Source organism: Camelus dromedarius, chromosome 19 (assembly GCF_036321535.1).
Source record: "Camelus dromedarius isolate mCamDro1 chromosome 19, mCamDro1.pat, whole genome shotgun sequence".
Taxonomy (NCBI): Eukaryota; Metazoa; Chordata; class Mammalia; order Artiodactyla; family Camelidae; genus Camelus; species Camelus dromedarius.
The window spans coordinates 6,490,075-6,506,154 of NC_087454.1; the positions used below are offsets into that span (position 1 = coordinate 6,490,075).

The 16,080-nt window shown below is 45.8% G+C and overlaps 1 protein-coding gene across 1 annotated transcript in view; it reads left to right on the forward strand.

Moving 5' to 3' along the window:
- The first annotated feature begins 5,448 nt into the window (after nucleotides 1-5,448).
- GCNT2 (glucosaminyl (N-acetyl) transferase 2 (I blood group)) overlaps nucleotides 5,449-16,080 on the forward strand; it is a 109,591-nt gene continuing 98,959 nt past the window's right edge. Inside the window, exon 1 of the mRNA XM_010994495.3 lies at nucleotides 5,449-5,508. The gene's annotated coding sequence lies outside the window, so the exon portion shown is untranslated. The remainder of the gene's footprint in view (nucleotides 5,509-16,080) is intronic.

Consider the following 16,080-nt stretch of genomic DNA (forward strand, 5'->3'; position numbering starts at 1 on the left):
TCTTAGCTTCTTGCTGTCAAACCTTTAACTTTTGTAAGTTTCCTTTTTGAACAAAGAGAAAGATGGCCTCAGGGTCAAAGCCTCTGGCAGGCACCCAAGCTAGTCTGAATCGTACCATATTTACTTTGTTTTGTTTTTATCGTCCTTTTTTCATTGTCTGCCGTAGATGGCAAATTATATTGATTTTTCATTTTATACTCATGAATGAAAGGTTTACTTTTGAATTCACTTAATCTTTTATATTTCTCAAGTCTTTGTGTGTGTGTGTGAAAATTTCTTTCTTTTTTTTCTTTTTTTTTTTTTTGATGAGGGTACTGGGGATTGAACTCAGCACCTCGCTCTACCACTGAGTTCTTCCCCTCTCCCCTTGAATTTATTGACTTTGATATGTGCATATTGATTTTAAAAGTCATGATGTAAAATGCAGGTGGAAGATAACTATGCCAAGGAAATACGAAGGTGGCACACATGCGGGAAAGAAGCCATGGAGCCCGTGGTTAGTGAGGGACACGGGAGACCCTCCCTTGAGCCAGAGGGGTGATGAGGACACAGATTATCGGGGATCATACAAACCAAGTGAAGAAGTTTGTATTCTATCACATTGGCTGTGGGGTGTTTCTGAAGTTTGTTTTTTTGTTTGTTTGTTTAGTTTTTTTGTTTGTTTGTTTGTTTTTATGGAGGTACTGGGAATTGAACCTAGGACCTGTGCATGCTAAGCATGCGCTCTGCCATTTGAGCTATATCCTCCCACTTTTTCAGGATTGTGTTTTAAAATACTTATCTGGCCGCAAAGCACAAGACATGCCCTTATGCTGACAGTTCACCTCTCTCCGGAGGCATATCCCTGGATATTTGCATGGCAGCCCTCTTCTCTCCTGTAAGTTTTTGTTGAAATGTTGCTTTCTTCTTTTTTTTAATTTTTAAAAATTGAAGTATAATTGATTTACAATATTGTATTAGTTTCAGGTGTAGAGCAAAGGGATTCGGTTTTACATATATATATATATATATATACACACACACACACATATATACACACACACATACAAACATACAAATACATATATATATTCTTTTTTTGATTCTTTTCCATTATGGGTTATTACGAGACATTGATTACAATTTCCTGTGCTATGCAGTAAATCCTTGTTGTTTATTTTATATATAATGATATGTATCTGTTAATCCTATACTCCTAATTTATCCCTCCCCCTCCTTCCCCTTTGGTAACCATAAGTTTGTTTTCTATGTCTGTGAGTCTCTTAATGTTTTAGTTCATTTGTTCTACTTTTTAGATTCCACATGTGAGTGATATCATATGATATCTGTTTTTCTCTGACTTCATGTAGTGTGATCATCTCTGGGTCCACCCATGTTGCTGCAAATGGCATTATTTTATTCTTTTTTATGGCTGAGTAATATTGCATTGTATATGTGTACCACATCTTCTTTATCCAGTCATCTGTCAGTGGACATTGAGGTTGCTTCCATGTCTTGGCTGTTGTAAATAATGCTGCTATGAACATTGTATCTTTTTGAATTAGAGTTTTTGTCTTTTCTAGATAGATGCCCAGGAGTGGGACTGCTGGATCATATGGTAACTGTTTTCAGTTTTTTAAGGAATCTCCATGCTGTTTTCCATAGTGGCTCCACCAATGTACGTTCCCACCAACAAGGTCAGAGGGTTCCCCTTTCTCCAAATCCTCTCTAGCATTTATTATCTGTAGACTTTTTGATGATGGAAAAGTCACCTTCTTAATGAAGCCCACCCTGACCAGCCTTGCAAAACTGTAACGTGCTGCTTCTGCCAGGGCCTCCCAGTAACTGTCACCCTGCTCGGGCTTTTCTTCTTCTCCATAGAGTTTAGCATCTTCTAACGTTTGATAATGTATCTTACTTATTGTGTATATTGCTTCTTTCTAGTCTCCCTTCTCCCGAGAAGTAAACGCCATGAGGATAAGGACCTACTGTGTGTCTGGCACATAGTAGGTGTTCAATAAATATTTGCTAAATGAATGAGGAGACACATGATGTGAGACCAGGAGGCAGGTGAGGAGGACCCTTTGCCAAGGGAGTGGCAGTGAGAATGGGGAGGAAGAGGTGGAGGAGAGGTAGTTGTGGAGAGAGTGTGCCCAGACCTTGGTGACTCCTTGGAAGGTGAGCAGGTGGGATTATGGAGGACTTCAAGGACTGGGGCCTCCAACAGCTGGTGAATGAGGCTACGGTCGAGAGCACCAGATGAGCCTGGGGAGGGGGCTGACCTGAGGGACTTTGTAATTTCACTCGTATTAATCTTGAAAGGGTGGCCAGAAACGTCCCTGAAAATATCCTGGGTTGGGAAAATATAATTAAAAACAAAATCTTCTCCCAAGCCAGAAAACCTCTCCCCAAAGATAGTTAGGAAAAGAAATGCTTTTATGACTGAATAAGCAGTAAGTCAGAATGTGATGTGTATCACAGGCAATCCGCTACAAGATTGCAAAAGCAGAAAGAAATCTCACCCTTTCTTAGAGCCAGGCCGATACAGCCTGCAACCTACATGTGCTCAAGGTAGACAATAATTTGTCCTCTGGTAAGAGGACTGGACAGCACCACTGGCTACACCTAGTTCATCCTAAATTCACCTGGTAGTTAGGGTGACCATCTGTGTTAGTTACTTGGCATATACAAAGGGGAAAAAAACTACTCTGATCTTTATGATAGGAAGTGGTTTTGCAACTTAGAGCCAGGGACCTGCTGAAGTAGGCTTTTACCCCCCACCCCCACATACACAGAAACTAGGAGGCAAACAGTAAAAAGAAAAAAAAGCAGCAGCAGAAGAAAATGGGCCAGGGGGACTACACTCCAGCCCCTCTCTCTGCTTAGCTGTGCCTTGCAGCTGCGCTCGCCACCACGTGACTACTGTCTTGGAAATTGGAAACCACAGACTCCAACGTTTCAGTTAAGCCTACGCCATCTACTGTTGGTCTGAATGGAGGACAAAGAGAGGCACACTGGTGACTGAAGTTCGGTCCTCGCCGTGTGTTGACACTACAGGTATTCTCTTACTCAGCGACTCGGCTTTATACAGAACTGGCTTGGCAACCTGACCAGGCTCTGATGGAACTGTCTTTCTCGGTTCAGTGATCTGTTTTTCCAAGAGCTTTCTTCTCTGTTTTTGTGATCAGGACTTTCTTGTGACCCAGGCAAGCTGTGTGCATGTTGAGTGTTTGGGTGGAAGGAGTGTCTCTGGATGACATTAGTACTGATAGAGTATCTGGTGACACAGGGAAGGTTTGGATGGGGATATCTTGGGAGAGAGGCAGCCGGCAGAGACACCTGGCAGGGGTGAGAGGTTGGTAAGGATCAGGCAGTTGGATATTTTTCTAGAGTTCCAAACGAGATCAGAGACATGAGTGCCTTTGGCCCTGGCACCACGCTCACTTATTATATTAGTCATTAGTCTAATACACCTTTAATTTCTTAGGTCCCAGCTTCCTGGTAAGTATTTAAGGAACCAACCAGCTTTGCCCTTGAGCTCTCTACTGGCCCAAGAGCATGGGGTCTCTACCTAAAGAATAGCATGCCCAAGGGCACTTAGACAACCTGCCCAGTCATCGAGGGGTTGGAGCTTTGAGGGTGCTCAGACTTTGATGCCCTCCACTCAAGCAAGCAATAACTTGGTTGGCCATGGGTCAAAAATCACCTCACTGGGTGTTAAGTTTCCGGTACTGCATTTCTTAGAAATAGTCTTAACTGTTGACAAATTTCCCTCAGTAGTGGGGAAAATCACTTCCTCAGTGAGTGTATCTTAGTAACCAGATTTTTGACCTTGAGCACAGCGCCCAACGGGATTGGTCAGCAGTGATCAGGTCTTCTTCAAGAAGGAAAAAAGGCATTGCTTTTTAAAAATGGCTTTACCACAGAGGGATCATTTGTAGATCACTTTCCAGGATACAGGCTCTTCCTCTATCTCTGTTATGTGGGAAATCCCCTGCATGCAACTGTAGGCTCCAAGCGCTCGACCAAAGCCAGCCATCCCCGAGGTCGCGATAAGTGGGCTCTCAGGGCAAGTTAAACACTCGAATCACACAGTTTATTTTTAAATGCCTCATGCATAGTGCCATTCTCACCTGATTCTGTATGGAACCATCTTGTCCTTCATGTCTTCATTCTCACACAAAATGTTCAGGTCCTTCTCCCTCTGTTTGGGGGGCACATGGGGTCAAGGACAGCTGAATGGGGGCTTGTTCACCAGGGTTGAATCCAAGCATTCAGCTGGCGCTAAGTCCACTCAACTGCACAGGAAGTTTCTCCCCTCCCTCTGCTTTAGGGACTTCCTGTGTCTCCCGTCCATCCTTCTCGTTAAGGTGCCACAGGGCTTCCTAGCCTCCCTCCTTTCCTCTCAGCTCATTTAGTTACTGGGAGAGGAAAAGCTGGCTTTGCAACTCTACATGTGGACATTTTTTACCCCATACATGGGCCTGTGTGTTCTCAGAATGCTGACTTCTGATTTGATAACGTGCGGGAGAGACGGACCTGCCGCCATCCCAGTGCCGATGAAAGAGAAGGGAGGGAAATGACACAGAAGTGGCCATACTAATAGCCTGAGATATGACACTCTTAGAGAGTTACATATTTGTCACAGATTTTTGAGAAGGAAACAGTGATAGGTATAGAGAAACTTAAATGAAAGTTAAAAATGAAGCAATTATTAACTCCAGGGAAAACAAAAGTTGTGCAGATGCAATTGTCGTATACACATGGCTCAGCTATAAATTATATTTCCATGATAGTGATCATGTCAATACTGCATAACAAATAAAACAAAAGCTGTAATACACTTATTGTGAGAAGAAGATAGAAAAGTGTGTGTGTGTGTGTGTGTGTGCGTGTGTGTGCATGTGTGTGCATTTATGGAGTGAGAATGGAGTGGAAGAGAGCTAAACTGTCAACTTAGACAACCGGCAATCAATAGATAATACCTGTAACCAAAAAACGAAGAAGTAGTGTAAGAATGTTACATAGACAAATGAGAATAAATATTCTAAGAAACAGCTAGAAGAATTGTCCTGGGAATTTCCAGGAAAGGAAAAATAATACTGCTATTTTCATGATATGTCTTAAAGTGTTTTCTAGTTTTAAATTATGTGCCCCTTTTATTGTGATAAAATAAAATTTTAAAATACAACAGCAAAGGTTTGATTTGGGTTTTGGGCTTTTCCCATGGATGGAAGAGAGTTTCAGGCATGGTTTGAGCTGCCCCCCCACCTTTTACTTCTACTTTTTCACAAAGTGACAACCACATGAAATATACAAGAGCTTGAAATATCAAACTATTTGGTTCAGTTCGTGTCTGGAACGGCCCATCCCGCATGAGCAAAAGCCCTGGGCGTGGCTTGCAGCATTGTTTCAGAGAGTCCCGAAACAGGAAGTTCACTTTTCTAGCTGAGACATGCTGCTCCTGTTTCCAGCTACTGGAGTCAGATGTGAGTGTATTTCTTGGAAGTGAGAGAGTGCTGGAGCCCGGTGAGTAGTGCGGCTGTCTCTGGTGGAAGGGGAGGTGAGAAGGTGGAAAGAAATGCAGAAATAAGACTGCAGGAAGGAAGGCTGGAATAATTTCGATGCCTGAGGATCAAACTGGCTCTTGAGGAATCTCTTTACATTAAGGTGATGTTTATGGAATCAGGTCCTGATTCATACATTTGGTAAATTCTCATTTCCACGACCTTCACGTGACACTTTGTTTCATCTGCCACCTTGACTTCTTCTCTATAAAATTGGAACAAGAATGTCTTTCATTCACTGAACGACCAATAAGTTAACTGATTCAAGCAATTTACTTAGCATTTAGTAGGAAGTTAGCCAAAGTTACTTTTCTTTTCCTTTCCCCCTTTTTACCTTCCTCAAATTAAAGCACAGGGGACTGGACACAACCTAACCTTTCCTGAGTGGTACTTGGTCCTGGTGATGAGTATCTGTTGCTGTTTCTTTTCTCGTCTGGGGTGTGGGAAGGCAGAGATGAGACGCTTCAGAAATCTCCTCACAATGTTGAGTCTGGACATAAAAAGGCAGCAACTGCTGCCTCCGCCTTTCCCCAAAGACTAAGAAAACTCCCATTTTTAGGAGTCATTTCTGTTCAGGAACCCCAAGAGAATCTGGACCCGTGCCTTCCTCTGAATGACACAGAGATGAATTGCGCCCAGTGGCCCTAAAGGTAGGGCCACCACTAAACCACAAATGGGATGGAGATGTGGGTCAGAGGATCAGCATCCTCTCTAGAATGTCTGAGCCGATACACCCGTTCTCACAGGGTAGCATTGGAGGTACCTGTTCCTTGCTTTCTGCTTTGGATGGCTTTGCTATTTCTTGTCTCTATTTTTTTTTTAATGAAATGTTTTGCCTTTATTTACAGAATATAGTGAATGTCATGAAATTTCTCTTTTCTTTCCATAACTGATTATTTTTAATGAGAATCTATGAGTCACTGAAATCTCATTCTGTAGAAACACACACTCCATGTAAGTAAAATCTGTTTCCTGAGTACAACATAAAGTAAAACAGAATTTCTTTTTAAAGAAGATTTTCTGTTACTGAGTTGACAACATTACATTTTGACCAAAAGGGTATGAATTTAAATGCATTCTTTTTCATGATGGAGCTTCAGTTAATTCATAAGACATTTCAGTGCCACAAAATCAGCACCATAATTTCAATCTGACGATACATTAGAAAGAAAATGAAGAAATTCTACGTTGTGAAGCTAGATCTGATGCAAAATTTGCCTGGCCCCTTTATTACTAACATGTTTCCTCCTGGCCTGTGTGTCTCAACAGCAGAAGACATTCATTGTTCTTCCCTGGAATGGTGCATTTGTCCTGTTTATTTTTCAAATGATTGTTGGCGTAATTCGCACCGAGTAGAGTTGGGAACTTGGCCTGGGGATTTCCATCCCTTTGCCCGCCCTCCCTCCCTCCCTCTCCCCGAATTACCCTTGCCCACACCCCCACCTGCCCCCACCCCCGGGGTAGGTCAGGCAGTGTGCCTTGGAGCTGCTCAGACCTGGTGTGAGATGGGGCGATGGTCCTTCCTTTCCTGGCTCTTAGGAGGATTCTTGGTTAGTGCTTGTTCCCTGGGCGTCTCCTGAGGCATCCACAGGAAGTGAAACAGTGGCTGGATCTGTGCTGAGGCGTCGTGCAAGAGTCAGTGGTTCACAACAATTGGATGTAAGGTGTGTCCCCAGTGGGAACTGTGTTATTAAAACACTCACACAGACTGAGTGCCCTTAAGATCATCCCGACCTCACTTGCATCCTGAAGCATCTTGATTAGAGAGAGAGAAAGGGGTGAAGCTACAAAGAGAGGCAGCACGTGAGTGTCTCTTGGCTGTCCCTGGCAGCCCCTGTGGGGACAGTCACTTGCCGGGTTGATGTGAACTCTCCTGCCCCCGGGGCTCTCAGCCCATTATGGCCATGAGTCTGGGGACTGGCTCTCTTCCTCTTTCCTCCATCAAGCTTCTTTCCCTTCCACATCATCTTGGATTTGCCTCTGTGGACACCTGCCAGCTTCCCTTTATGTCAGAGCTTGTCTATTGAAAGACACTCTGCTAAGTGGAAACAGCTTTCATTGCTTGGTGGGCATCTCCAAGAGAACTCGCTCTTTCTGAGAGAAGCCGTAAAAACCCTGGATCACCCGTGACTGGGGTTTGTGGGGAGGATGCTGGGAAATGGCAGGATGTGGCATGAACAGAGTCACGCTGGCCGAGCAGAGGCAACTTGCAGGGGACAGCGCTCCGACATCCTACCAAGAACCACACTTGGGCCTCATGTGGGCACTTTGCTTTTGTAAGGATCCTATGGGCAAAGAGTCCCTCTGAATATTTCGACAAGATGAAGCCTTAATCCAAATAACAGAAACTTGGTGGTGAAACTTAAAAGCTTTTCAAGTAGAAAAAGGAAACTTTTTCTTCTTTCATAAAAAATATATTTAACTTCGTTACACATATATACACAAATAATGCATAATGCTGCTTCAGTGTATCAAGTGATCGGATTTGTCCCTACCCCCCTGTTTTTACTTGGTTACTTGGTTACTCGGTTACTCCTCCACTTTCTCTTTCTAGCCACATTAATTTTCCCTCCATCCTCAGCCCTGCAAGGTAGCCCACGTAACTTCTATGAAACCTGCCATGTTTTTCATCATAAATGTTACAGTTTTGTGTGTCAGCTTGGGTAGGTTATAGGACCCAGTTATTTAACTAAACATAGTCTAAGTGTTGCTGTTAAGATATTTTTGTAGATGAAGTTAACATCTGCCATCAGTTGACTTCAAGTAAAGGAGATTGCCCTCAATAATGTGGTGGGCCACATCCAATCAGTTGAAGGCCTCGAGAGCAAAAACTGAGGTCCCCCAAGGAAGAGGAAATTCTCCTCAAGACAGTAACATAAAAATTCTGTCTGGGTTTCTAGACTGTGAACATGCCCTACAGGTTTCAGGCTTGTCATCCCCTATAGCGGCATGAGCCAATACCTTAAAATAAATCTCTGAAGAACCCTGGTTGATACAGTACTCATGGAGTCATATATATACATTGTCTTTTTTTAATTTACAAAAATGGGATCATATTGTAAATGTGTTTCTTCATCTTGCCTTTTCTCATCAGCGTTTAGAAGGCTGCCTAATACTCCATGGAGTGCATGTGAAACAGGAATCATAGCTCATTTAGTCATTCCCCTACTCATAGAAAATCACTTTGGTGTTTTATTTCCCACTATGAACGATGCTACAACAAATATCCTTGTTTGTGCATGTGTATGTATACATACGTAAAATATCCGCGTGTGTGTGTACGTGTCTAGGTAGATGTGTAAAATCTGATGGAGGGGCCAGGGTCTTTGGCCCCCACCTTAATCAGAGACCCAAGGTCTGTGCCCATGTGTAGATGAAATGGGGGAGACTTTTCTGAGACTCCTTGACACAGGTGCCCAATGCACTGTGAGTTTGACATCTGTGGGTGAGGTCTTAATGGGGGCTGAGTTTAGATTGGGAGGATGGGGATGCAGTGGTTGATGGGATTAAGTTGAAAGTTTGAATGAAAATGGGAATTTTCAAACAGATCTTACGTGAGGTGGTCGTGGCTCCTTTCCTATTGGGATGGTTATTACGTCCTCCTGGGCGTCGCCTCTCCCACCTAATTTTGTGGAACAGAAGGCATGTAAGTTCGCCTTCAGGCCAGTCTTGATTGGACATGCTCAATGGGGACCACGAGAATCGCTGAGCCCACACAGTGGTTAATTTAAATCAACTACTCTTCTTTAGTTATTTCATTAAATAGCTTTGACAATGCATTTTAACCCCCAACTGAATCTGTGGACGCGGTATACTAATTCTAACCTGGAAATAAGCGCAGGCTTGTAATAGCTTGCAAAAATTAGCGTATTTTATGTCTGATCACCTCGAATATATGTATATGCAAATTGAAGGTAAATAAAATAGGAAGCTGTAATTAACACTCAAAAAAAAATAAAGGAAAACAATATAGAATACCTGGTTGGCAAAAAGAGATTACCACTTTAATTAATGACATGCTAGACCCTGGAGCGCCAGTACCGATGAATTCTCTGCACAGGGATCCTATGTGTCCGTGAAAAAGGCAGATCACTCACAAAGATTGACAGTGGGCTATCAAATCAATGAAGCTCTACTGTATAGCACAGGGAATTATATTCAATTCTTGTATTAGCCTATAATATAAAAGAATATGAAAAAGAATATAAAAAAAAAATAACTGCTGCGTCCAGTGCAGCTCGGGACCGTGTCTGAGGACGGGTGACACAAGACTTAAGAAACAAAGAGACAAAGTAAAGAGCAAAGATGGGACCGGGGACTCAAGATCTCGTGGCTCGAGAGTGCCAAAAGCCTGGTCGACATCATGTTTATTAGGAGTGTTCAGCTTCAGAAAAACTTGTGATCAAAGAGCTGAGGCTTTAGATATTCCGTGCGATAAGCACTAGGTTCTGCTTGCTGAGAGATTGATTAAGTCCAAGCCTCTCCCCTCCAGGAACAATCACCCTCCTCGGGGTATTTTAGACTTATGAGTCTACCCTGTGATTGCCTCCAGGATATCTCGAGATAGCAAACACTTCCCTCGGGTTAAACAGCATGCTTTCATGCCAGAACAAAGCTCTGTTAATGGGTGGCCGGCTTTCCAGGACCGTCCATTGTTTACCTTCAGGAAACAGATGCCCTCCTTCATGCCCTTATGGTCAATCCCAGGGCTGCTTACCACAAATTTTCTTTAGCATAATACGGGCTATAGGTCACCTACTTCATAAAACATTAAAACAAAGCAGGCATGTGGATTTTAAGCAAGCAAGTGTGAAAACAATGTTTTAAGCTCATGGAAATCTAGGTGTGGCTTGTTTTCTAGCTGCTTGTTGTCCAGCAGCTTGTTTCCCAGCAAATAACTGAATCACTGTGCTGCACACCAGAATTTAACATTGTAAACTGACTATACTTCAAAAAAAAAATAGACTACTGAGGCTTAAATAAGTTTGCGATACGCAGAGCATCAGCTTCACCGGACAAAAAAGATACAGCAGGGCTGGGGCTCTGCTAATCTCCCGATGCCTGCTTCTCCATTTCAGTCTCAAAAAGAGCCGGGTGGAGTTGTGCAAGAAGGGTCCCAATTTGTGTTCACTGTGCCATCACAAGGTTATCTGAACTCTCCAGTTCACTGTCATAGTTCGGTCGGAAGGGATTTGGCTTTGTTGCAGGTCCCAAGGCTTAGTGATGACATTACGAAAAGATTGGAAACTGACCCAAATGCAGTGATGGATCACATGACCAACCGAAGCTCGTTCAAAAATCCAGCAAAGATCCGAGGACCTGCCTAAATGGAATATCGTGGGAAGGAGCCATTCAGGATGTTCCACGAGATACTAAAAATAAACTGCTGTCACTACTCCCCCTTGGGCCCCACCAAGAAGTCCAGCCTTTGGATTTTGGAGATTGCGTGTTCTACACCTGGAAATATGCTACCTCCTATCTGTAAGACTACCCAAAGGAAAGCTGTATTTGGGTTAGGATCTGAACAAAAGCAGGCTGTATCTGAATTACAAAAAGTGGTGGCTCGCTCACCACCTTTAGGTCCTTGGGATCCCCACTCAAATATGATTTTGGAAGGGTCTGCCTCTGCTACTTACACAGACCAGAACCAATGGCAAAAGCCCTTGAGCACCTGCCAGTAGTAACCAATGGGATTTTGGACAAGAAGATTTTCAAATTCAGCTTCCCGGTGCACATTATTTGAGAAACAATCACTATTTGCTATTGAGTATTCATTTAGATTGACTCAGTGCCTGTAGGTCATCAATTAATCACGAAATCTGAAATACCCATGATGTCTTGGTGACGGCAGAGAAACAATCTAATAAGGAAGGCGGTGGTCAGGGGAATTCTATGGTAAAATGGAAATCGTTTGCACAGGGGGAGCGCGAGGGGGTACTCACTGTACCCACAGCAGGTTGCTTCTTTTCCCCCATGACTGACTTTGGAGCCACTTGAAGAGCTGCTGAGGCTTGTTAGCATGTGGACAGGGCTCTGCGAACACCTCCTGGCTGACCAGCAAAGAGCTGCCTGGTTTACAGACAACTGTTGCAAGATGGATAAACAGTATCCTGTCTGGAACGCTCCACGCTGAAATCAACAAGTGGGAAGACTGAGTAAAGAAAGTAAGAACAAATCAGCTCCATGGGCGAATTGCATGCTGTTTTCCGAGCAGCGGTGGAAGAATTGAACAATGGTAAAAGCTCCTATGTTTGGGTTTTCAGTGACTCATGTGCAGTAGCTCATGGTCTGGTCATGTGGTCTGGCCACTGAACAATGGAAAACTGGACTATTAAAGGGATGCCCCTGTGAGGTGTGGCCCGATGAAAACATTCTGCAAATTTAAGAGGTATGTTTTTTCCCAGCTTTACTGAGATACAGTTGACATAAAACATTGTGTAAGTTTTTAAGGTGTGTGCTGTACTGATTTGATATGTACTGCAAAATGATGATTACTGTAGCATTAGTTAACACCTCCATCGCATCAGAGAAGTACCGTTTCTTTTTTGTGCTGAGAACATTGAAGACTTCCTCTTTTAGCAACTTTCATGTATACGATAGTGTGTATTAACCACAGTCATCCTGCTCTACGTTAGACCCCAGAACTTGTGCAACTCAAAACTGGTAGTTGGTACCCTTTGTCCAACATCACTTCATTTCCTCCACTCCCCCAGCCTCTGGTAACTGCCATTCCACTCTCTGTTTCTGTGAGGTTGGCTTTTTTAGTTTCCACATGTAAGTGAGGTCATACAATATTTGTTGCTCTGGGTCTGGCTTATCTCAGTTGGCATAGTGCCCTCAAGATCCACTATATCCTCACCTTTGCATATGATCTCTTTTTGATGCTAGCCCTGCTTACAGATGTGAGATGATATTTCGTTGTGGTTTTGGATATCGTCGTTGGGCTGTGACCTGCCATGGCAGGTCGTGGGGTTGGGATGGCCCTGTGGCTGACGTCTGCCTTAGACGGGTGGGGCCACAGCTCGGGGGATCTTGGGGCTGATTTCCATCCACTGGTAGGTGAAACCAGGTCCGGGGGTTAGTGTTGGCCCACTGGTGGGCAGAGTCAGGTCCCAGGGTCTCTGCTGCAGCAGCCTGGAGGTCCATGAGTTTATATGTCCATCCGCTGGTGGGTGGGGCCAGAGCCCAGCGTTCCTGGTAAGTGAGACTGGTCCCAGGGCTAGTGCTGGCTCACTGGCGCTTGGGGCAGGGTCCTGGATCCTCTGGTTGACAGAGTCGAATCCAGGGGTGGCTAGAGGTTCAGGGGATCTGAAGGCAGCAGGTCTGTTGGTAGGTGGGGCCGTGTCTCTGCCCAGCTGGTTGTTTGGCCCGAGGCATCCCCGGACTAGTGCTGACAGTCTGACCGGCAGGGCCAGTCCTGGTGCTAAGAAGCTAGAGGGAAAATTCCAAAATGGCATTTGCCAGCACCAGTGTCCTTATCCTAGAAAAAGCTTCCTCACGATGGCTGCCGCAGTGTCTGCATCCCTACTGTGAGCTCCAGTCACCGCCTGCCTCTCCGGGAGGCTCTGCTAGATCAGCAGGTGGGTCTGATGCAGGCTCCTTCCAGACGACCGCTCCGCCCTGGGTCCCGGAGCGCGTGAGCTTGTGTGTGCGCCCTTTACGAGTGGAGTCCCTGCTGCCCACAGCCTTCTGGCTCTCCTGAAGGTAGACCCCACTGGCCTTAAAGCCACATGTTCTGAGGGCTCGTCTTCTCGGGGCAGGACCCCTGGGCTGGGCTGCCTGAGGTGGGGCTCAGCACTGTCATTATCCACAATCGTCATTATCCTCTCGTCTGCGGCTCATCTGCCTGCGGGTGTGGGTCCCCACTGTCCCGTGTCTCCGCCCCCCTACCTGTCTCCTTGTGGTTCCTCCTCTGTATCTTTCGTCGTAGACGATCTCTTCTGCCAGCCTTCCAGTCTTCTCATCAACAGCAGGTCTGTGAATCGTTGTAATTTGGTTTGCCCATGCGGGGAGGTGAGCTCACAGAGGGCTTCCTACTCTGCCATCTTGGCCACTTCTGGGCAAATGTCCTGTTTGGTTCTACTTTATGTTTTCTTTTTGCTGAACTTCTCGTTTTGTTCTTGGGTTGTTTTCTGATATTGTTCTCTTTGTTTATCTGTGTTCTCTTGTAGCTCTCTGAGTGTCTGTCGACAATTATTTTGAATTCTTTGTAAGGTAATTCCTGGATCTCCATCTCTTTGGGGCCAGTGACTGGAGTTTGCTGTCTTCCTTTGGTGGAGTCTCGCTCCCCTGATTCTTCATGATGCCTGTATCCTTGCATAGCTGTCTGCACATTTCAGAATCAATCACCTCTTCCAGACATTATGGACTGACTTCAATAAGGGAAGACTTTCACGTACAGTTGGGGATACTCTGGTGTGTGCTGTGACCCCTGGTCTCGTGGTGCAGAGAGGCAAGTGCAGAGGCCAAGGCATCTGGGGGGTGATGGGGGGTGCAGTGTAATGTCTCTGCAGCTCAGGCTGCTGGAGTCCCCAGCACCGACAACTGCGTGGTCCTTGGGAAGTGCCATGGGGAATCTGCAGTGGCTACGATGACTGCTGGGGTCCTCAGTGGTCCCTCCAGGTCCAGCGGCCGGGAACCAGGGCAGGCAGTGATGGTGGCTGGAGCTGCTGCGTGCACCCACTCAGCTGCAGAGGCCAGGCGCAGGTGCCGAGTAGCAGCAGGAGCTGGCGCAGACACACAGGTGGCGGTGAAGGCCGGAGCAAGCAGCAAGGGCTGGGACCGATCGCAGGTGCACTGAGATCTGTGGGGGCCCCGGCTGTCAGCACATGCGACCGTGGCCGCTGGGACCCATGGCGCACAGCAGTGGAGGACAGTGATGGGGGAGGGAGTGGGGAGGGACGCAGGTGGCTGGCGTCAGTGAGCAGGAATACCTGGGGTGGGGGTGAGGAAGCTGGTGCCATCTGCAGGGTCCTCCAGGCAGGGTCATCGGTTCCTTCTTCAGTGGCCAAAGCTGCTGGGTGTGTCTGTACTGCAGGTCACTGTGAACCACAGTCGCTCCCACTGTGTGCTGCCACTCGTCGCCCCGCTTCCCTTCCATTTACTAGCCGTCTCCATGACATGGCTCAGTTTTGCCATCTGAATGGGATGAAGTTGAGACAGGACCTTTGCATGGTGCCCCAGAAGGCTGGGGACGCTTGTCGATCACCCTGCGCTTCCTTTTCTGGCCAGGTGAGGGAAATCCAACTTGGTATTAAGACCCCAAATGAGGCTCAGAACAAGAGATACATACTATCTTTTAGCATGATCATACCTTCCGTCTGGAAGGGGGAAGCCGTGTTTGCCGAGACCAGCCCAGCTTTTGGGACCTAAGATCCACTGGCAGCCTGCCAAGCTGAGTGGCATCGCTCTGGGGGGCATACTGGTCATAAGACATGACGGTGACCTGGACCGACGGTTAAGGGCTAAGCAGACTCTAGTTAATGACTAAGTGGACATTTACTAGAGTCCATTAACTGTTGCTTCAGTTTTGACTCCAGTTATTTTTGTTGCTGTATTTTTTTCCCCCTCAGTGGTGATACTGGGGATTGAACCCAGGACCTCACGCCTACTAAGCATGTGCTCTACCACCAAACTATACCCACCCCCCTTGACTCCAGTGTTTTGACTCCTACTTTCTAGGCTACGTTCACTTCAAGGAATTTGGGAACGCTAGTTCCTTCCGGGACTTGCAACCATGTGGTGTATGGCTCCCAGCAAGCTGATCTCTGTGTAACCATAAACCTTGATGACCTCATGCTTAGAAAGGTCCCTGGTTCTAGTGGACAAAAATGCAACGGCAGCCTGCCCAACATGCCACTGCTGTGCGCAAACGCACATCACCCTTGTTTTCGTGGGCAGAAAACGACTAAGCAGAGTAGGAGAGAACAGAGTCTGAGGAGATGATAGCAGTGAGCCCCACGTGGGGGACCCAAGTGCCCCTGGGGAGCAGCCCCGCCCTGAGCCCTCTCCTTGCACGCTCAGACTAAACCCCATCTACCACTCATCTGCCCCTGTGGGGGCCCAACATGTTTGGGGCAAAACAGGGTAATAGTATTCGTTTCACGTGATACAATTTCTATGCCCCATTCTCTCAAGGGAGAGGGTCCGATGTTTATGTTTGCTTTTTTATTTTATTTTATTAAAAAATACTTAGAATCTGACTTATGGGACTTAAAATCACTATCAAGCAGAGGTCTTGTTTTTTTTCACTGCAATGTATTTGATATGCAACATTGTGTACGTTTCAGGTGCACAACATGGGGATTTGGCACACGTATATATTGCAATATGACTGCCACTGACGCGCTGGCTGGCGCCTCTATCCTGTCACATGGTCACCATTTCTGTTTTGTTGAGGGAATAACAGGGTCCTGGGCCTCCAGGGATGGGCCTGGAGGGGTCCACCAAACCCTCAACTTGTTTCACTTTGTGTGTTTTTTAAGACAGGGCTCGCTGCTTTCCCCAATTCTTAAAGGGGTCTAAGTCTCAAAAG